This window comes from Callithrix jacchus, chromosome 10, assembly GCF_049354715.1.
Source record: "Callithrix jacchus isolate 240 chromosome 10, calJac240_pri, whole genome shotgun sequence".
NCBI classification, from domain to species: Eukaryota; Metazoa; Chordata; class Mammalia; order Primates; family Cebidae; genus Callithrix; species Callithrix jacchus.
This window is the reverse complement of record NC_133511.1, coordinates 82,985,839-83,008,211: the sequence shown is the minus strand read 5'-3', so window position 1 is coordinate 83,008,211 and position 22,373 is coordinate 82,985,839. Positions and strand designations below refer to the sequence as shown.

At 45.2% G+C, this 22,373-nt stretch overlaps 1 protein-coding gene and 1 long non-coding RNA gene across 20 annotated transcripts in view; one reads left to right on the top strand and one right to left on the bottom strand.

Moving 5' to 3' along the window:
* The window catches only part of PLEKHA7 (pleckstrin homology domain containing A7), a 260,456-nt gene that overhangs the window by 51,422 nt on the left and 186,661 nt on the right, over positions 1 to 22,373 (top strand). The window lies entirely within an intron of this gene.
* On the bottom strand, positions 17,228 to 21,858 carry LOC144578135 (uncharacterized). Its single transcript, XR_013523323.1, has 4 exons — positions 21,707 to 21,858; positions 21,280 to 21,342; positions 17,722 to 17,825; positions 17,228 to 17,299 (listed from the first exon to the last, which is right to left on the bottom strand). It is a non-coding gene; the product is annotated as an uncharacterized LOC144578135 (long non-coding RNA).

Here is a 22,373-nt window from a genome sequence, read left to right as displayed (position 1 = left end):
GTGGGCCCCAACAGTGGAAGGCCTGGTGGCATTAAGCAGAGCTGTTTTTTCCCCTCACTTTCCCGTGTGGCAGAGAGACAGCATGATCAGCACTGCCTAGAGATACCCAGCCAAAGGTCAATTTGAATCACCCATAGTTTTGCTTATTTTTGCTATAAGAGAACAGAAGCCAACATGGGGAAATCCTGTGTTGACTGAGTGGTGGGGAGTGTGGATTAGTTGAAGTTCGCCCTAATGGAATGGTTTCTGCACTGTTCTAGAGGTTGTTGGAGAATGTTCTTTTCTAAACTTTAACTAGCAAAGTCACAGAAACATTTGCCAGTTGATAATGTACTCAATGAATTGTTGAGGTGAAATTTAACAGCCAGTTTAAAAAACAAGGTAGGGAAGTAAAAAAAAAAAAGGACATCAAGAGCATGTGTGTCCTAGAATGCTGTCTGCTTTTCTGTTGGAATCAGTGATTTTGTACTGACTGGGAGAGTTTCAAGGGTCCCGTATCTTCAGTGGCCTTTCTGGGAGGCCCTGATGCTTGGCTCCTTGTCCCTGAAAAGTAATTTAATGTGTAGCCTATTTATAGATGAACCAGGAAGCCATTTCACCACTTCATGAAGCCACAAAGGCTGGGGCAGCTCTTCTGGCTGTGAGATGGCCCAGTGAAGGTGGTGGCAGTGAAAAAGGGGGTCTGAATTCAGGCAGGCTCTGGGTGGACGACAGCAATAAAACCTTCATGGCCAGAGCAGGGAGCCTGACTGAAGGAATAAAGCAGGGTGTGGAGTTTCTGCTCTGATATCTGAGATGACAAGGTCCTGCAGAGTTTGCTTTGGAAAAGAGAAAAAGTTAAAAAAAAATTCTGAATGGAAAATTTAAGTAAACAGAACTCAAGGCTCCCCTTGGATTCTGAGCAGTGTGTGTTACTGCAGGAGACTGGTACCTTTGTTAGAGGCCCTGGATCTCAGTCACGCTCCCTCTGCTTAAGCTCCTAGTTTTACTTTTTTGTACCCTGGCTAGTGACTCCAGATGTCCCTGAGCCCCTGGAAAGTGTCGCCCCTGGAAATGAGCTCCACTCCGCAGGGTGGACTTTCTGTCTGACTCATATCTGCATCCCTCAAGGTGTGTCACACTAGTGGTTGCCTGGTAGATGTTTGTGGGATGCATGGGGTGTTTCTTATAACTGTAAGCAGCCTGGACACACACACACACATACACACACCCATGCCTCCAGTCCCATTCCCACATCAGTCCTCACTCTCTCTACCTCTATCCAGGGTTTTTCTCTCCTGCATCTTGTGCATGTGTATCTTCCTTCCTGGGGTTTTTGTTTTGTTTTGTTTTTGAGATGGAGTCTCACTCTGTCACCCAGGCTGGAGTGCAATGGTGTGATCTCGGCTCACTGCAAACTCCACCTCCCAGGTTCAAGCAATTCTCCTGCCTCAGCCTCCCAAGTAGCTGGGACTATAGGCACATGCCACCACACCTGGATAATTTTTGTATTGTTTGGTAGAGATGGGATTTTGCCATGTTGGCCAGGGTGGTCTTGAACTCCCGACCTCGGGTGATCCTGCCTTGACCTCCCAAAGTGCTGGGATGATTGCAGGCGTGAGCCACCACACCTGGCTCTTCCTACCTGTTTTATCCAAAGAGCTGGAACGTGCTGGGCTGGCAGTGCACTGAGTGCTTTTATGTGGACTCCCTCATTTACTCCTCACAGCCACCCACTGACATAGATGCTTAGAATTATGTTGCCATTTTATAGATGAGAAAATTGAGGCCAAAAGAAATGAACTAATTTGCCTCAGAAGTTAATAGGGTTGCCACTGCTCACCCACAGGTATCTCTGATTCCAAGGCTGAGCTCTTCATTTCTCAGTTACAGACCTCCATTTTCTGGGCTTTGAGCTGGAGTAGGGTGGGTGTCTCAGGGAGAGGAAAAAACACACCCATCTCCTCCCCTTGCATCTCTGTCTACAGATCCCTGTCTCTCACTTCCCCCAGGTGTAGGAGAGCCCAAAGGTGAGTTGGCAGTAGAGAAGTGTCAGGCACTGAGGGGATAGGGTGGTGGGTTTTATGAGTTATTTCCCTTAGATATCTTTATCATTGCCATTGGTACAGTATATTAAAATTAGGAGGGAAAAACAGCAACGAAGGGGGAATCGGTCTGAGATAGAAGTCTAGACCTTTTTTTTTTTTTTCAAACTTTTTTTTTTTTCTGAGACATGGTCTCACTCTGTCACCAGGCTGGAGTGCAGTGGTGTGATCTTGGCTCACTGCAACCTCTGCCTCCCGGGTTCGAGCAATTCTAGTGTCTCAGCCTCTCAAGTAGCTGGGACTACAGGTGCACCCCATCACACCTGGTTTATTATTATTTATTATTTGTATTTTTTGTAGAGACAGGGTTTCGCCATGTTGGCCAGGCTGGTCTTGAACTCCTGACCTCAAGTGATTTGCCTACCTCAGCCTCCCGAAGTGCTGGGATTACAGGTGTGAGCCACTGTGCCTGGCCCAAACCTTTTATCATGTATATCCCATTAATAAATTAGTATTTGCCCCAACACATGTATGCTCATTTATAAGTTATATACATACCTGCTGGGCTAATGTACATATAAGACACACACGATTGTAAAAGGATGGCATAAAATAAACCTGAATAGAAGTTCTACTGTTTTCTTCCAGAACTGCAGTGGGTCATCTTGATCACCTCAGGATTGAGTGCTGTGCAGTTTGGAAACCCCTGGTATCCCCCAATATCTAAGGAATGCTGTACTACTGTAGCCCAGTGCTCTGTGAGAGAGTTCACCCCTGGCTGGGCCCTCCAATTTCAGGTGCTCTGATTTTCAGAATCAGGAAAGGCCCTGCCCAGCCAGCCCTCATGCTTTTGGCCTGGAGTTTTACCAAACGGAATGAATCCCAGAGTGAAACACTCCTGGTTGCTTCTCTGGTTTCAGTCCTTTGCTGTTATCCCAAAGCCCCTCAGGCAGTCCCAAGATGTGCAGACATCCTGGAGTATGAGGGAAAGGCTGTTTCCTGGGCTTGGGTGCAGCCTGAGGAATGGTGAGGATGTGGAGAAATTGGAACTCTTGTGCATTGCTGGTGGGAATGTAAATTAGTGCCCCTGCTGTGGAATGTAAAATAGTGCAGCTGCTCTGCTTTGATGGTTCCTCAAAAATCTAAACAGAATTACCCTGTGTTCCAGCCATTTCACTTCTAGTTACATAGCCAAAGGAATTGAAACCAGGGGTTCAAACAGATACTTGTACATCTAGGTTCATTGCAGCAGTATTCATGATAGCCAAAAGGTGAAAAAAACTCAAGTTTCGATCAACAGATGAATGGATCAACAAAACGTGATATATACATACCATTGAACATTACTGAGCCCTGAAGAGGAAGGAAATTGTGACACATGCTACGACACAGAGAACTTCAAAGACAGCATGCTGAGTAAAACAAGCCAGTTACAAAAAGACAAATATTCTATGATTCCACTTATATGAGATACCTAGAATAGTCAAATACATAGAAACAAAGTAGATCAGAGGTTTCTAGGGCCTGGGGGAAGGGAAAATGGGGGGGTATTGACAACTAATAGGGCTTCTGTTTGAGGTAATGACAAAGTTTTAGGAACATAGTGGTGCTGGCCGTACAACATTGTGAATGTAACAAAGTAAGAAAAAGCCTTAAACATAAAAGCAACAACAAGAGGTAGCTTGGGGCAGGGTTGGAGAGACAGGTGGTTAATTCTTTTGTCCAAATGCAGTGCACCTACTGATCAGATGCCAGGCTGTCCGTATCCTTTTGGACACCTGCTGCCAGATTAGGGTTGCTAGAATGGGACACTTGTGGCCACACCCTGGTTGTTCTGACTGGCTGTACAAATAGCTCTCCTGGCTCCCCAGGGGACATGTTCATGGAGATTTAGGCCACGGAGTAGGGCTGTTTGTTCCCCTTCTTGCCCCTCTCCCCAGTCAGCTGACAACAGCTCTGGTGTTGCAGCCCAGCACCCTGGGATGGAGGACACACCTCCCCGTGCTCCGTTGTCAGGGCTCTCTGATTTGCAGAAACAGGTAATGGTTTTTCTCTAAGGTTTAGAGTCATGAAGTAGGGCAAGACAGGTTTCTTTGGAGTTAAATTTAGGACTTAGAATCCAGGGGGTGGCTGAGTAAAGCTGTATTTAACTCCTACTCCACCCTCAAAAAAGAAAAAAAAAAGTCCTAAATTAAGCAAGGTACACAGGACCTGCAGATACCTCCTCCAAATTGGAACACATACCTCTAAAAATAAAAGGTGCTGAAGTCTAGAAAATACCAAATATGGTTATCGGTCAGGCACTTGCTTCTCTGCGTTTCTAGTGTCACCACCCCGTCCCAGTCCTGGAGCTGCACAGGAGTAGTATAGCCCTCCTCTAGGAGGACTGCACTGTGCACAAGGCCTTGTCTTTCCACAATACATTCTGGGTCAAGTAGTGGAAGGCCACCTAAGGTACAGATGAGGAGACTGAATCCAGAGGGTCACAGTGGCCACCTTGCTCCTCATCACCCTGATTGTCTTGCAGTGGGAGGAGTAAGTATGCATTTGCTTCTCTTGTATCTTTAACTCAGAGCCCCACTCAGTGCCATCTAGTTCCCAAGGCACCAGTAGCCAGGCCCCATATCTTGGGCACTGTGATGTTGTTGTTGTGCTTCTGGGAGATGTGGGTGCATGAGACATTCTTAGAAACCCAAGTTCAAGGGAGGCTGCCCAACGACCAGATCAAGGTGCTTGTGGGCTGGGCACAGTGGCTCACACCTGTAATCCCAGCACTTTCGGAGGCTAAGTCAGGTGGATCACTTGAGGTCAGGAGTTTAAGATCAGCCTGGCCAACATGGTGAAACCCCGTCTCTATTAAAAATATAAAAATTAGCTGGGCATGGTGGTACACACCTGTAGTCCCAGCTATCAGGATGCCAAGGCAGGAGAATTGCTTGAACCCAGGAAGTAGAGGTTGCAGTGAGCTAAGATCATACCACTGCACTCTAGCCTGGACAACGGTGTGAAACTGTATCCAAAAAAAAAAGGTGCTTGTGACTACAGGCAGAACTTGAGTTTTCAGGGAGTGAGGACATAGGCTGTTTTGGGGAGTGAGTGTTGCACAGGGAAGATAATAACCATGGTGGAAAGATACAGGGCACTTACTTCACATTAACCTGTCCCCAAGAGTCTTTTTACACTAGTGATCTCACAACAACCCCATCAGGTAGATACGGTGATAATGCCCATTTAGAGCAAGAAAACGTAGGCTAATTACCCCCTTCAGGGACACACAGCCAGCAAGAGGCAGAGATGGGATTGGAACCCAGGCAGTCTGTCTCTAGTACTTTGCCACTGTGTACATCAGTCATTTCTGCCAAAGCCACAGGGCTGCCTCCTCATCTGAAGCACAGGGTGCTATTTAGGAAAAAGGATCGATTCAAAGTTGCCCTGCTTCCCCCCATTTCCTCCCTTCTGGAGTGGGGGTGGGATCAGCCTGATTTTGCAATGTGGGCTCCTGCTTTATACCTGGTGCATTGTGGTCACACCCAACAGGACATATTCACCCAGCACTATACTATGTGCCATAGTGTTTTACTCATGTTATCTCACAGCAGCCCGTGAGGCAGGTGATATTGATTCCAATTTACAGGTGAAAAACTGAAGCATAGAGAGGTGAAAGATTTGCCTAAGTTAAATCACTAATTAATGGCAGAACCTCAATTTCATCTCAGGACCATCTGACTCCTAAGTCCACGGCCTTTCCGTCCACTCTCAAGAAGATGCCATGGGGCTGCTATGACCCACCACATGCTGGGCCCTGCCAGAATCCTGTCTCCCACTTTGATGATGCCAGGGCATGTCTGAGGACCAAGGTTATAACAACTGCATCCCCTTCTGGGGATGATGTTCCCCAGGGGAGAATAACAGCTCAGGATGTCCCCCTCCGGGCATGGCCAGGGGTGGGTGGAGGGCTGGAGGGCCTCTTTTCTGGGCCACTTCTCCGGTTGCCTGTAGCCCGTAACTGTAAACTCTCCAGAGCTCTTGGCTGCCTGGTTGGAAGCTGAGGGAGGCTCAGAGCCTTTGAGAGGCCAGGGCGGGTGTGAGAAGCAGGTGCTTTTCCCCTCTCTGAGACTTACCCTCCGATGAGCTGAGCACAGCCCGGCGTTAGGACCACTTCAAGGTGCTAGGGCGGCCTTTCCGCAGCCCTGCCTGGCTGAGTTGCCAAGATTCTGTCCTTTCTTCTGGAGCCTTGGTCATCCTAGTGAGTGGCAGAGAAACCAGCTGGGGACTGGGGACGTGGGTGGTTTGGGGATCTCACTGAGGAAACTTCACTGAATGACCCAGTTTTTCTAAAAGTTGAGAGTTTTGTGTTTTGGATTTGGAAAAAGCTGATAATGAGGAGGAATGTTTCAGATAATCAAGTTTTTTTAGCCAGAGACTTCCTACTAGGGCACAGGGGCAGTGGCCTTCCCGGATGGGGGTGGAGGGGGACTTGCTGGCTGGGTCTCCAGTTGGGGTGGAAAGACAGGCTGGGGCTGAGGGGGTGAAAGGAAGCTGGAAGTTCCAGGATGAGCTTGGGTTCAAGGAGTTGTGGGTAACTGGAGTCAGAGCTGCTTTCCCAGTCTGGGTCAACCCCTTGTGTGCCTCAGTGTCCCCATCTGTCTGTTAGGGGTGAAGGTAGGGTCCCTCATGGCAGTGTTCCTGCCCTGAGGCATTGGAAGGCCTCAGCCATGGGGTGTAGCTGTTACACAGTCGTTGTTGTTTGTTATTTATTATTTAAGCACCTCTCCTGTGGCTGAGCAAGGGGTTGAGTATCACCTTGGGTTGTGGGTCCCCTTTCTCCTCTTTGCCCTGCAGTCACCTGTTTATAGTTAGCACCTACTGTTGCAGGGGACTCTGTGCTGGATACTTCACATGGGAAGGTCATAGATGAGGGAAGGGCCTCCCTAGAACCCCTAGGGCAACGCCTCACTCCTTGGCGACCTTCCCAACTGCTTGTTTCTGCCAACGAGGTGGAGGTGGGTGGAGTGTGTATATCCCCTTCTTCCCCTGCCCCCCCAACCCAGAGCTCAGGAAACAGTTGAGTAAATACAGGGAGAATTTGGAATCTAGATCTCCTATGGCTTATCTCATTGCCACTTCCTGGCCCAGCTCCGGCTTCTGCGGCCCATGCCTCCTGCTCTGGGTGCCAGACACTTGGGGACAGTAGCATGTTTCTCTAGGGTGGGTGGAACCTGAGGCTGTGTCCTGACTGGAAGCAGGGGAGCCGGTGAGGGTGCTATGCATTCTGGACAAAAGGGAACGGGTTAGCATCCAGGAGTGAAGGGGGCCCGTGAAAGGAAGGTGGCCTAAAGTGGAGACAGAAGTCAGAACACAGCAGGGCGTGAGAGCCCGTGTGGGTGCAGAGGTGTGTGTGCACCCACACAGTCTGGGCCGGGAAAGGAGGGGATAGGAGTGAGGGTTGGGGCCAGGACTTGCCACTGCACATTTCTGGTCTGTCAGTAGGTCCCGTGGGGGCAGTAGATTTTGGCTCTGAAAATTCTGCAGCCTTACCTGGGCTCCCCCGGGGCTTGACCTGGGGAGGCAGACTGCTTCCTGGCACCTGGGGGGAAGTAGGTACAGTCCTCCAGGGCTGCTGAGGGGAGCCTGCAACCCCCTCCAGGAGCAGGTTTTATGGGAGAGCTCTAGCCAGGAACCACACACTGATAAAGAGGTGTTTTCACTCTCGGGGGCATTAATGAACATAGATTAGATTTCAACTGAGTGGGCCTTTTGTTGCTCCAGCCTTTCTAATCAAGATGGTTTCAATACTACTGTGGTTTCACCGAGCCAAGTCAGGTTCATTATGTTGGTCTGTTACTATCCTGGGTGTTCAGACCTGATGTTATTTCTTATGGCTCTCCTTAGTCCAGTTTTTCAAACTTGATTCACTACTGGGCTGGCCTCTCCCTCACACATCACCCTTGTTGGGTACTGAGTGTGGAAAAAGAGAACCCAAGCATGGAGGCACATTTCCTGCCTCTGTGAATTTTATTAAACATTTACAAACGTGTTTTCTGCAGTTTCCTGAGGTAATCTGGCACAAACAAGGTAGGATTTGAATTTTCTTTCTTGTTGTCATGTTTATTAACAGTACCATCCATTCCCACTGACTGGATGGAGAGAGATTGAAAGCAAATAGACATGGGAGCTAAATGATGACAACTCATGAGAGCAAAGAAGGAAACAGCAGACACTGGTGTCTACTTGAAGGAGAGGATGGGGGAAGGAGGGGAACAGAAAGATTAACTATTGGGTCCTGGGCCTAACACCTGGGTAATGAAATAATCTGTACCACAAACCCATGTGACATGTGCTTACATATGTAACAAACCTTCATGTGTACCCACAAACCTAAAATAAAAGTTAAAAGAAAAAAAGAGAGAGAAAACAAAACCACAGTGGTAGCAGGGAAGCCAGGCTAACCTCTGACAGGGTGCAGGCAGGTGGCCAGCCAGCAAGGGTAAACACAAGGAGCTTCCTGGCTTAGGTGGGGCTCTGGGCCTCTTTATCCCCACCGGCCTCCACCCACCCCAGCATTGACACTTCTGTTTTTGCAATGGGTACTACCCATTCTGCTTCTGGGTTAGAGTGTTCATGTTTCTTCTTTTCAATATTTTTTTCTCTGGTTTCATCAGCTATGCAATTGAGCAATTAGCAAAGTAGAAAATAAGTCACCCATAATCCTACCACCCTAGGATTAGGATAGCTAGGATTTTAGCATATTTCCTTCTAGATTTTTGGGGCATCTAAAATACTATTGAGGTCTTACATTCTCCATATATACATCTGCATATCTTGCACTTGCAGAATACTTGTTTTTCTTATTGCAGAAATAATGGATATTAGACTGTAGAAAATTTGGGAAATACAGAGAGAAAGCACAGAAATGGAAAGTAAAAATAATACTAATTATTCTTCCACCAAAAGTTAATCACTCTTTGTGGCTGTTTGCATATCTATACTGCCCACCCTTCCTCATTCATATACTTACATTATTCCTCACCACAGCTTGGAATCATGCACATATAGATAATCTTTTTTTTCCATTTTTACTTTAACAAATCTCAAAATATTGCATTATGATACATAATTTTTCTCTGAAACATAATCTTTTTTATTTTAATTTTAATTTTTTTGAGACAGAGTCTCGCTCTGGGTTGCCCAGGCTGGAGTGCAGTGGTGCAACTATAGTTCACTGCAACTTCAGCATTCTGGGCAAAATTGATCTTCTCACCTTAGCCTCCTGACTACGTGGGACTACAGGCATGTGCCACCATGCTCAGCTAATTTTTTAAATTTTTTTGTAGAGGTGAGGTTTTGCCATGTTGCTTAGGCTAGTCTTGAACACCTGGGCCTGAGCAATCCTCCCACCTTGGCCTCCTGAAGTGATGAGATTATAGGTGTGAGCCACCATGCCTGGCTGAGACATGATCTTAAAAAATTACTGAGATAAGGCTGGGCATGGTGGCTCATGCCTGTAATCCCAGCACTTTGGGAGGCCAAGGTGGGCAGATCACAAGGTCAGGAGTTTGAGACCAACCTGGCCAACATGGTGAGACCCCATCTCTACTAAAGATGTAAAAAATTAGTTGGGCGTGGTGGCGCTTGCCTGTAATTCCAGCAACTTGGGAGGCTGAGGCAGGAGAATGGCTTGAACCCGGGAGGCAAAGGTTGCAGTGAGCCGAGATCATGCCATTGCACTCCAGCCTGGGCAATAGGGCAAGACTCTGTCTCAAAACAAAAAAACAAACAAACAAACAAAAAAAACCCCAAAAACGTATTGAGATAAAAGTCATGTAATATAGAATCAACTATTTTAAAGCCAACAAATCAGTGGCATTTACCACATTCACAGATGTGCAACCACCATCTCTGCCTAGTTCCAGAAGAGTCCCATCACTCCAAAGGAAAAACCCTTATCTGCTAAGCTATTTTTTTTTTCTCTCATTTTTCTCAGCCTCTGGAAACCAACCAGTCTACCTTCTGTCTCTGTAGATTTATCTCTTCTGGATATTTCATATCAATGGAGTCATACATGAGATAATTTTTGATGGCTGCTCTGTATGCTTTTATTGATCGATTTAAACAAGCCTTGGGTCTTCAGCATGAGGTATTCTCATCATAGAGCTGGATTCTGTCATGTGGATGTACCAACTATTTCTAACCAATTCCTTGTTTTTGGATACTGAGATTGTTTCTAGTTTTTTAATGCCACAAGTAATAATGTGTTAAACATCTCTGTGCTTAGACCTCTTTTTCTATCTCAGATTAACAGGAACATGTATGGTTGAATATCCCCATGTAATTTAGTTTGAAAGTGGTTGTGAAGTAAACCCCCTTTTTGTTAGTTTTTTGTTCCCTTGAATGAAAAGCTCTTGCCACTAACCTTTGGGCTCCCTGTTGCTTTTTTGAATCTTATCTCATCCATCAAAGCAATTCCTTAGCAGTGACTATTGCTGCCTAAAGCCTTGGGGGAGGTGTTAATGCCTCGCATTACACAAAACTTAAACCTACCACTTTCTTTGGGATTGTCTGGGCTGTCTTTATTTTTCTGTGCTTCAAGTGCAGCTTTTGCAGCGACTGGTTAAACTGCTTTAGATTGAGTTGACAGGGCTGGCCAGTGCTTGCGGAACATTGTAACTACCAGAGACCTCAGGTAAGTGTGATGTGCTGCTTCCTGTCTCTCATCCAGGTGCAGGAAGCACCAGAATAAAGCTGGCTGAGGTGTCTTGTATAGACAGATTGTGGATTAGGGCTTAGCCAGGAGTAGGCTTCAGACCTCCCTTGGAATCCAGGATTGTGAGGATCTTTCTTTATCCCTGTCACAGACCTGGGATTAGCTGTAACTAAAGTACAAGCTACCTTTAAATCTTACTGTGGCATTGTGAGCATGGGATTGTTGAAGGGCCATTAGCTGTTTTTGTTATCAGTAGAGAGAGCCATGGAACCAGCTGGTGGGAGGAACACTAAACTGAGATTCTATATTTGTTGCTTTATGTGACTTTGGGAAAGGTACTTCTCCCCTCTGGGAACCAAGTGGTTCATACTCTAAGTGGTCTAACTGGGTATTAACTCATCAGGGCGGGTGGGGTGGAGGTGGGGGAGGAGGCGGGAACAACTTTCCCCTTCAGAATCGCACTTGCTAGGTCATGGGTGATGACTCTTCCCTCCAAGCCTAGCACAGTGCCTGGTACAAATGAATATTCAACACACACTTGTGGCTAGACATGGTTCCAGCTACTCCAGAGGCCAAGGTGGAAGGATCCCTTGAGTCCAGGAGTTCAAATCCAGCCTGGGCAATATAGCACGGCCCTGTTTCTAAAAAACGAAACAAAACAGGTACATGTGTGCACACACATATGTACAAACTCTTCTGAGCTGCTCTGTTATGAGAAGGGAATATGACTGTTTTTTCTGGTCCCCGGGGAAAGTACAAAAAGACATATTTCCACAAAGTAGGCCACTGAGGGTAGTCACTTAACATGCTCATCCTGCCTTTTTTTTTTTTTTTTTTTTTAATAAGACTGGCGGCTCTCGCTGTGTTGCCCAGGTCCACCTTAAACTCCTGGGCTGAAGCGATCCTCTCCTGAGTAGCTGGGACTACTACCCCTGCTTTTTAAGTGGCTGTGTAGGGTCTCTAGAATCCCCCTCTTTCTAGATAACCGGGTCTTTAACAATTCTCCAGTCATTTTAGATCCCTTTGGTGGTTTTACTAAGCCTGTCTTAATTTTAGATAATTGGGAAAATCTCATTTAATTTTAAAATCTCATTTCCCCCCAAGTTCCCATTCTAGAGCTTTTTAGAGGTAGTCTTTACTGTCCTTCCATTGTGGACCACTGGCTCATGTTTGGCATGGCCTCGAAGGAGAAAAGAAAACAGCAACAAAATCTTGGAGCTTCAACTAAGCAGTTATTTTCTTTAAGCTTCATCGATTCTGAGCTTAAGTATATACATCATCTCCTCTATTATTCTGAAAGCAATGGACTTACTTGATCAACCCAAACACCTGACCGAACCTCTCCTGGGTGCCAGGCACTATACTAAATGCTGGGGAATGAAAAATGAGTAGGTCATGGTCCCTTAAGCCCAGTTCATTGGGACAAGTAGGGAAGTAAACAACCATAATGCAATAAGTGTCTTCATGAGTATTTGTATAGAATGCTTCAGGGACATAGAGTGGGAGGCAATGTATTCCATGGGATACAGAAGAGGGAATGCTCAATAGGAAGCAACATTTGAACTGGGCTTTGAAGGATGAGTAGGAAGTTGCCATATTGATGGGTAGCAGAGGAATCCTCCAGGAAAAAAACCATTAATTCATTCAGCAAGTCTCTCCTGTTAGCCTGCAGCAGCCCAGGCCTCAGGGTTCACTGGGGTTTAGATTTTCTTCTTTGTATTCTCTAGGGTGCCTAGCATAGTTTTTTGCACCCAACAGTTGTTTGGGAATTGTTTGAGTAAATAAAAAATCCATCTGGTAAGGGAATTAAAAATTACTCTGACATTTGCAAAAACTGTTTCAAATGAAACTGTGTATGTGAAAATAGAGCATGAGACAACTGTAATGTAGTTAATATTTAACTTTCTTGTTGTTTATTTTGTTATCTTCAAAATAAATTTATTAGAATGATTTCTGTGACCTTTCAAATAACTAACAGCATCCAGCATCCTATCTTATAGTATTTTTTTTTTTAAGACAGAGTCTTGCTCTGTTGCCCAGGCTGGAGTGTGTTGGTGTAATCATAGATCCCTATAACCTTGAACTCCTGGGCTCAAGTAAGCCTCCTGTCTCAGCCTCCTGAGTAACTGGGACAATAGGTGTATACTACCACACTTGGCTAATTTAAAAAAAAAAATTTTTTTTTGGTAGAGATGGAGTCTCACAGTGTTGTTAGAGCTGGTCTTGAACTCTTAGTCTCAAGCAGTCCTCCTGCCTCAGCCTCCCCAAGTGCTGAGATTACAGGTGTGAGCCACTGTGTCTGGCCATTATTGGTTCTTTATTCTTTGCTCCAAAAGTGCAAGATAAGAAAACATTTATAGTGATATTTTTATCTTATTTTTTGGCTATTGTTTAACAAAATATATAAGCCAATAGAAACCCTACAAATCCCTCTTACCTTGTGGAGTTAAGTTTGCTTCTGAACCAGTGAAGCCCTGAAATTCCCACATGACTCCCCAACTAATTGTAGCCTCCTGTGAGTCTGAGGGGTTTGTTTCTGTTACATAAGTTTCGGTTCAGTGAGCCAATGTTCTAATCATGATAAAGGCCAAATTATTATCCTATAAACCTGGTGCAGTTTGTCACATTCCTATCTTACCAGTTTCTTGAGGGAGAGGTGAAAGAAACTCATAAGCACCCTCTAAATCTGCTTTGCATTTTCCTGCACAATGAAGAATAGACTTTTCATTTGAACAGAAGGATAAACACAAACTAGAAAAACACTGCCTTTCCAGTCAACCAAGTATACTTACCTTTAGGAGGTAAAGTGGTACCCTTAAATACAGAATTATTAATTCAAATATTAAAAACTAATAAGGGGCTCTGATACAAACTTTGTGTAAGTCCTTCTGTGTATTTAAGTGCAAAAAAATATGTAGAGCATAAAATGAAATCTACATATCAATCATGTGATCCAGAGTCTTGGTTTTATTACTATTCTGGAAAATCCTGGTCCTTACCATTTGGTGTGGCGTATTTAATCTTTTAAATTGGGATAGTGTGCAACATTATCCTTATTTTGTTCATTTTCTTTTGGCACAAGATCTTAGGACTTTAAGTCTTATAGATTATAGTCACTGTAGCATTCACAAAAGAACTTATAACTTTCTTTGGCTTCTTCATACCATTTATTCTTATGTTCATTTGGTTAATAGGTACAAGGCATTTTGCTGATTACTGTGAAAAAAGAGCAAGGTTTAAGACTGGTCTTTGAGACTGTAATCCAGTAGGAACTAATAGTTTCTCACCCTGCCTCTTCATTTGCTGCTCCCTGTGTCTAGTGTCCTTTCATTGTCCCTTCCTGTGCATCTGACAACTTAATCCTTAGCCTTCAAGGCATAGCTCCAACTTCACTTCCTCTGTGAAACTTTTCTCTGACCTCCCTGTGTCATTTAGGGCAGGAGTTCCCCAAATCTTGGGCTGACCCCTTGGTGGGGATCCTGACAATTATGGCAGTGTCAGTTGTCAAAAAATACTGTTTTCAAATATGTAGATGCCATTGTGAAAAAAAATTAAAAGTCATTTAAATTTAGTTAATTCATGAAAAAGCTTTATTGGATACATAGAAGCTCTTTGTTCTTTCGTTTTTAAAGTCAAGAAATACTCAAAATATAATTATAGGTTGAACATTTCTAATGTTGAGAAATCTATAACCTGAAACTTTTTGAATACTGAAATGGTGCTCAAAGGAGATGTTCATTGAAACATATTAGATTTCTGATTCTGGGGTTAGGGATGCTTAACCAATATGTATTCTGCAGATATTATAAAATCTGCAAAAACCCCAAATCTGAAACAATTCTGGTCCCAAGCATTTCATGCAAAAGATGCTTCACCAGTATATGATGAAAGTCTAAGAATTTTTTTTTAAGTTAAAAGTGACTATTCCTATTTGTATTAGTTGGGGTTATGTTTAGCTGCAAATGATGAAACACCTGACATAACAGTGACTGAAATGTATTTCTCTTTCACATAAAAGTCTGGGCTGGTCACGGTGGCTCATGCCTGTAATCCTGGCACTTTGGGAGGCCAAGGCAGGCAGATCACCTGAGGTCGGGAGTTTGAGACCAGCCTGGCCAACGTGGTAAAACCCTGTCTCTATTAAAGATACATAAAGTTTGCTGGGTGCGGTGGCATGCAGCTGTAACCCAGCTACTGAGAAGGCTGAGGCAGGAGAATCACTTGAACCCAGAAGGTGGAGGTTGCAGTGAGTTGAGATTGTGCCATTGTACTCCAGCCTCAGTGACAGGGTGAGACTCCATCCAAAAAAAAAAAAAAAACGTCTGGTGGCAGTCATCCCAGAGCTACTGGGCTGGTCTCACAACGTCTTCTGGGCCCCAAGCACTTTATGTTTTGCTTTTCTGCCCTCTTTAGCATGTGACTTTCATCTCAAAGCTTAATATGGCTGCTTGAGTTTTGCCATCATGTCTGTATTCCAGGCAACAGTGGATAGAATCACCTCCCTTTCCCCTCTCACTTCCTTAACACACACCATTACCCCTTTAGGAATACTTCCCCGGAGTCCTGCATGGTCCTTCTACCTATGTCCATCATCAGGACTTACATGGCCACTCAGAGTTGCATGGAAATATCTTTATGCTGGGTTATAATGTGTCCAGCTACAATTCACTAAAAGTCCTTGCTGAGGAGGAAGAGGGGAACTGATATTTGGGACCTGTGCATGTGCCCATGTTGGGTCAGGCTGGGCCCCACAGATGTAGTGCGTTAGCACTCTGCAATGTGGAAGGCTAGTTCAGATCACAGTCCAGGTGCTGTGTGACACCTCTCAGGTTCCATTCCTCAGTTAGATCTTAGTTTCCTCTGAAATCATACTTGTTTTGTCTCATAGGGTTGGAAACTAAAGATAGAAGCACAGAGATGCTAGTGATTAGATATGGTTGAGTATTTATGGATACATCTTTACCAACACTTTATCATCCAGTCTCATCCCTTCTGAGTCCCCTAATTTATCCTTCCTTTCTTTAAAATATGCAGCTCTGGACCCCTTCCAAGAGGCATTCCCAGATTAAAACTGATGAGCTACTAACCCAGAAATGTCTCTAACCATCCCCTTCCCCATATAGTTTTGCATTGCCTCTAAACTTTTACATTTCCATTTACACAGCTTACCTAGATGATGGCATGACCCAGTGGATAAGAGGCTGGGTTTCAGGGGGTTGCCTGGGGTTGTATCTGAGTTGTGCTGCTACTTATCATCTCTGGGCCTCCATATTTGCATTATACATGGGAACCAATAAAAATATTTATCTCATAAAATAAGGATTAAGTGAGATTATCTCGGTATATCAGTTAACCTAGAGCCCAGTTTGTGGTAAGTGCTTGGTAAAATGCACCTTTATTGTTATTGTCGTCGTCATCATCGACATCATCGTCATCATCATCATTATCATCATGTCTCCCCTCTTAGACTGATAGAGAGTATTCTTAGCTATCCCTATTCAACGCATGCCAATGAACACCTTCTCCGTGCTGCATGGAGGAGGCTGAAGGGTACGGTGAAACTGCCTGGGTTCCTGTACCAGTATTCCACTTTCCAGCTGTGTAACCCTGGATGAGATACTTAATACTACTAGACTTTGTTTTTGTCTTTGCAATATGGATGATGATAAAGTTCATAAAATTATGAAGGATTAAATGAGATAATACAGATAGATTCTGTCTGATACATAGCAAGCAATCCGTAAATATTATGAAAAAAAAACAGAAGGATGTTGGGGACTGGTTCCTGGCCCCTAGGGAGCTAACAGTTTTGAAGGTGAGGCAGGATGGATGATTTCTACACAGTGTGGTGAATGCCAAAGTAGAAGGATTCCTTGAATGTCGAGTGTATCCTAGAGGAAGGAGTAGCTGGGGAAGCATGAATGACACAGTGGGGTAGGGAGGAAACACTTGATCTGCAGCGTAAAGGCCTGGGAGTTAGGCAAGGGTATCTGAATGAGGGGAAGATGTTTGGAAAAAGGTGTTCCATGCAGAGCAGCCCTGTGTGCATTGGCTTGCAGTGTGAATGGCTCAGGCTGAGGGAATGGGCAGGTGGAGGGAATGTGGCTAAGCGTAGGCATGTGGGACTGAGGTATCTGTGGGGCCACAATGGCAAGCAGATCAGGCTGGACAGTACTTGAGCATTAGACTGTGAAGGGCCTGTGGACCATGCTTAGGAGTGAGGACTCTGTTCTGTATCCAGCAGAGATTTTCCTTTATTAAAAAAAAGTCTATCTCTTCACAAAGGAAAGGAAAGTAGGGACATACATATCCTCTTCTTTGTGGGTATGCAGAGCCTTCTTATTCCTTTGTTTCAAGCTCCCTGGACCATCAGGGGACAGCTTTGCACCAGGAAGAACTGGGATCCCTAAAACCTTCTGATTGGGCATCTCTTTCCATCATTGCTGTGGGTTTTCTTCTTTCATTTCTTTGAAGGCTACTATGCCTTAATCTGAGAATTCACCCATAATGATATACGTGTCCATGCCCTCTCGTTGGTTCTATTTTCTGGCCTCACAGATTCTAGGGCATGCTATATAGCAAAGGATAAAATCCTTCTCAGCTCTTGGAATATCATTTTCAGCACTCTGTCCTCCCACTGACTCCTCTCCCTGCTTCGCCCCTCCTCTGTGCTCCCCCCTACACTTCTCTCTCTGCCTTCCCTCCCCCCTTTAACCATTTGCTCTCTGGTTTTCATCCACCACTCTCTGAGATCTGCTTGGCCTCCTACTCACCAAGTCCAAAGGCTGTTGACAGGCCTAATTCCCTTACCCTTTGTAGAGTTTGACTTTCTTGACCAGTTTTCTGCTCTCATAACCTCATCTTGGCTTGCTGTTCTGGTCTCTCCTGTCCCCTCCATCTCTTTGTCTCTAGTTTGGCCTCACTCCCTCCTCTAAATTTCTGTGGCTCATGATCTCCATGCTCTGACAGCATTTGTTACTTTTTGCATCATACCTTGGTTTACTTTGGTGATTTGTATCCATGTTTTGATTCCTGTGCTAGGTAGACTCTGAGGGTAAGATCCAATTCTTGGTTCTCCTCTTTATTCCCCCACGTACCTAGGATAGATGTATAGTGGGCAGACGCAGACAGAGCATTGGTATGAATGAATGAGCAAACAGTCTGGGGGCATTTGTTATAAGTTAATTGCTTAGTAGTGTTCTTCTAAGTGTGATCCACAGGCCATCTGCATCAGATTCATGTGTGTATAATAGGATGCTCGTTAAAAATGCAGATTTCAGGGCCATGCGCAGACTTATTAAATCAAAATCTCTGAGAGTTTGCAATTTTAAGTCACACCTCTCCCTCCCCTTCTTATTCACTTCCAAATCTGAGAACTCCTGGTTTAATGGACAATAAGCCAACCTTATAAATGCATTTCAACTGCTGAGCTTCTAGAGTCTTCTAAAGGAGGCCTGGGAGGTGAGCAGGACTCTGTGCCACCCCTTCCCACCTGCAGGGGAGATGGGGCTTAGGTAGAAGGTGTGGCTTCTGTGTAGTGGTGAATGGGGGAGGAGCACAAAGGAGGCAGATGGGGGTTTACATTGAAACAGATGGATAGAGCTTGCTGAATACAGATGGGGAGGGAGTAAAGAGAGTGGGAGTTGGGCAGCTTTCTGGGAGGAGGAGCCAACACCAGCAAGGCTTAGAGGTGAGAAATCCAGTTTTCGGAGTGACAAGGGTTCTGGGTTGGCTGGATGGACTGGCCACAGGGAAGCAGCAGAAGAAAGATTCACATCTTAAATGGCTGAATGCCATGCTAAGGAGCGATGATGTCCTGCTCCAGGGATGTTGCTGAGGAGGCTGGAGAGGCGTCTCTGTAGACCTGAAACCCATAGGACCTGTGTTGAGGATGCCCCGGGAGCAGGGAAGTGGGCCAGGGCTTCACAGAGGCAGCTGTGGGAATCCTGGAGCTCATGATCAAGTTCTGCTAAAGTATTTCCATCCATGTTGGATGTGAGCAAAGAGCTGCTTGCTTCAAGCATCTGTGCTGTTCATCTTTTCCAGCTCCTGTGAACTGGCTGGAGAAGCTGAAGGGTGTCTGTGTATATGTGTTCCTCCTTCACTCTGTGCGTGTGCGTGTGGGTGCTAGTATATGTGTATGTGCATATATGTGTGAACACATGCATTTGTGCAGATACCATCTTACCTGTCTTTCTTTCTTCCTTGTCATTACTACAGCCTTACTTCCTGGTGTGAGAGAAATGGAGGGTGAGGCAATGCAGGACATTCTGATACAGTCGGGTGTGTGCTCCACTGACATAAAAATTGTATGTGTTTATTGTGTATAGCATGGTGTTTTGATAGATGTATATGCTGTGGAATGGCTACATTATTTAATGTGTATAATATCTCGCATACTTATTTTTATGATGTGAATACTTAAAAATCTATCAGCAATTTTTGAGTATACAATATATTGTTATTCATGGTACTCACCATGAGGTATAATAGATCTCTTGAACTTATTTCTTCTGCCTAACTAAAATTATGTATCCTTCAACCAACATCTCCCAACCCCTCCATCTCTTGTTTCAAATGACAGGACTTTTTTCTTTTTAAAAGCAGAGTAGTGTTCCATTGTATATATATACACACGTTTTCTTTTCTTTTCTTTTTTTTTTTTGAGATGGAGTCTTACTCTGTAGCCCAAGCTAGAGTACAGTGGCGCAATCTCATATCACTGTAACCTCCACCTCCAGGGCACAAGCGATTCTTGTGCCTCAGACTCCCGAGTAGCTGGGACTACTACAGGGATGCGCCACCAAGCCTGGCTAATTTTTTGTATTTTAGTAGAGACGGGGTTTCACCATGTTGCCCAGGGTGATCTCAAACTCCTGAACTCAGGTGATCCACCCGTCTCGGCCTCCCAAAGTGCTGGGATTATGAGCCTGAGCCACTGTGCCTGGCCATGTTTGCTTTTCTTTTTTTCTTTCTTTTTTAAAGACAGTGTCTCACTCTCTCACCCCGGCTGGAGTGCAGTGGTGTGCTCTCAGCTCACCGCAACCTCCACTTCCTGGGTTCAAGTGATTATCCTGCCTCAGCCTCCTGAGTAGCTGAGATTACAGGCCCCCCCCTGCCCCCTACACCTGGCTATTTTTTGTATTTTTAGTAGAGATGGGGTTTCACCATATTGGGCAGGCTGATCTTGAACTCCTGACCTCCGGTGATCTGCCCACCTTGTCATTCCAAAGTGCGGGGATTGCAGGTGTGAACCACCACACCTGGCCTCTATTTTGAATTTTTTGAGGAGCCTCCATACCATTTTCCATAATGGCTGTATGAATTTACATTCCCACCAACAGTGTACAAGCTTCCCTTTTCTCCACATCCTCACCAACATTTGCCTTTCATCTTTTTGATAATGGCTTCCTAAGGTGTGAGGTGATACTTTAAGGTGTGATTGTACAACCCAGTAGCTGAGAAAATGGTACCCTTGTCAGTGGTCACCAAAGGTGTTTAAAATGCCAGGTTCCGTGGGCCCAGGTCTCTGTATTCTTCGTAGGTTCCCAAGGGTTGCTGACACAGCTGCGTTTTGGAACCAGCAGCCCAGATGACCTAATCACTTTACCCTTTCACCCGGGGATTAGGGGCCTGCAAACTCCAAAGCTGGAATGAGGGTTTTTAAACTTGAAAATGTCTCGTTCTTCTTCCACTTTGATCAGTGGAGAGGAAAATACCTTACGGAGCAGAATGGTGGCTGAGGGAGTGTTTCCCCCAGTTCGTCTCTGTGGGGGAGGGCATGTTGCTGGAGCCCGAGTCTAACAGAGTCTAACAGAAAGCTCATTAAGACCCACAGCAAGTTGAGGCCTGTCAGTAATGAGTACTTTTATGCTGTTTTCTACAGAAATTTCGCTTCAAAAACCTAGAGCCTTCAAATATCCTGATTTGCCATTCTAATTAGGCACTGAAGGAGGGCTTTGTGGGCAGGTTTGTGGCATCTTTTCTGCATATTGATTTTGCAAACCTCTTGGGAAACACTTAGAGTAAAATTCTTTGAACACATCAAAAAAGTCAGCATAAACAAAATAAAATCCCTGTGATTCCCAAACCCTAAAAATATTCCCTGTCCAATTTCAAAGTCCCCCCCGCTTCCCCTCCACTTCAAGGTTCGTATAATCCTGCCTGATGACAGGGAATGAGGAAGGAGGTTTTCACACTTTCTAGGAGAGGTCCCAGGGTTGGGGGTTCTGGTGGGTGGGGTGTCCAGTCCTCTTTCGGGCAGGTTATCCAGTGTCTAGATTGTTTGGGAGAAGGCACTGGGAGGAAGGCCAGAAGCCTCAGCCTCAGGCTGGCTGGTCATGGGCTGGCATGGACGCCATCTCCCCTGGCTTGAGTTGCTCACCTAGACCTCTAGCAGGAAGAACCTGGGAGCTACAAGCAGAAGCACCCTGATGGAAAAAGATCATGGGTGGCACCACAGCAGGCTCCTGCTGCCCCCGTGAGGAGAGGTTGGGAAAGTGAGTGGCTTCCCACTAAGTGAGGAGGAAACCACAGTGAAGGGATTCTCACCCATTTGTGTCTGTGGCTCTCTTGAAAGCAGGCTGGGATTTTGAGGCTGGGAATGTATTATTCCTTAAAAGCAAAGCAAAGAGCACCAATTACCTAAATGGGAAGACAGAGAAGCAGTGTCCTTTAAGGCCAGAGAGTGAAAGTATGAGACTTTGTAGGATTTTTGTTCTTAATCAGGTCCCTGGCCGGCCCACAGTCCTGTCCTTTCTTGGGCCCAGATCTGTGATGCCTTTGAAACTGCCATTTAATATGACATTACTGCCTCCCAGCATTGGGACTCCTTCCATTCAGATCTGCTAAGGACCGCCTAACTACTCCCTTCCCTCATGTCCTCTTGACACCGCTCATCTCCAAAGAGTGCCGTATAGTTCTGGATCAAAGTTTTTATCCTGCCCCTGCTTAGAAACTTTATGGAGCTTCTATTTACCTGGCTGATAAAGTCCAGTGATCTAGCCCTTCCTCTCTGACCTTCAGGCTTGCATCCATCTGTCTACCTGTCCATCATCCCTTACCAACCACTAAGTGCCTGGGTGCAGAAATACATATGACAGAAAGAGGTACTGTCCTTAAGGAACTCCCAGTCTTTTGGGGAAGGCAGACAACAGTCAATTACAGGGGTTGTGAGATCACAGAGGAGGGACACCTGTGTGAAGGGTGGGCAGCATCTGTGAGTAGTCATCCACAGTTAACACATTATTACTGGTTAATAGAATATACTAGATGCCAGAAAGAAACCAGTGTTAGTATTAGGAGGAATAATGATAATGAAGCTTTTGTATTATATAGATCTTCAAATTAAGCTTGCTTAAAAATGTTAACTCTTTGGGGCTGGGTGTGGTGGTTCACACCTGTCATCCCAGCACTTTGGGAGACTGAAGTGGGTGGATCACTTGAGGTCAGAAGTTTAGGGCCAGCCTGGCCAACATACTAAAACCCCAACTCTACTAAAAATACAAAAATTAACCAGGCATGGTGGTATGTGCTTGTAATCTCAGCTATTCAGGAGGCTTTGGGAGGAGAATCACTTGAACCTGGGAGGCAGAAGTTGCAGTGAGTATATATGGCATCACTGTACTCCAGCCTGAGTGAAGGAA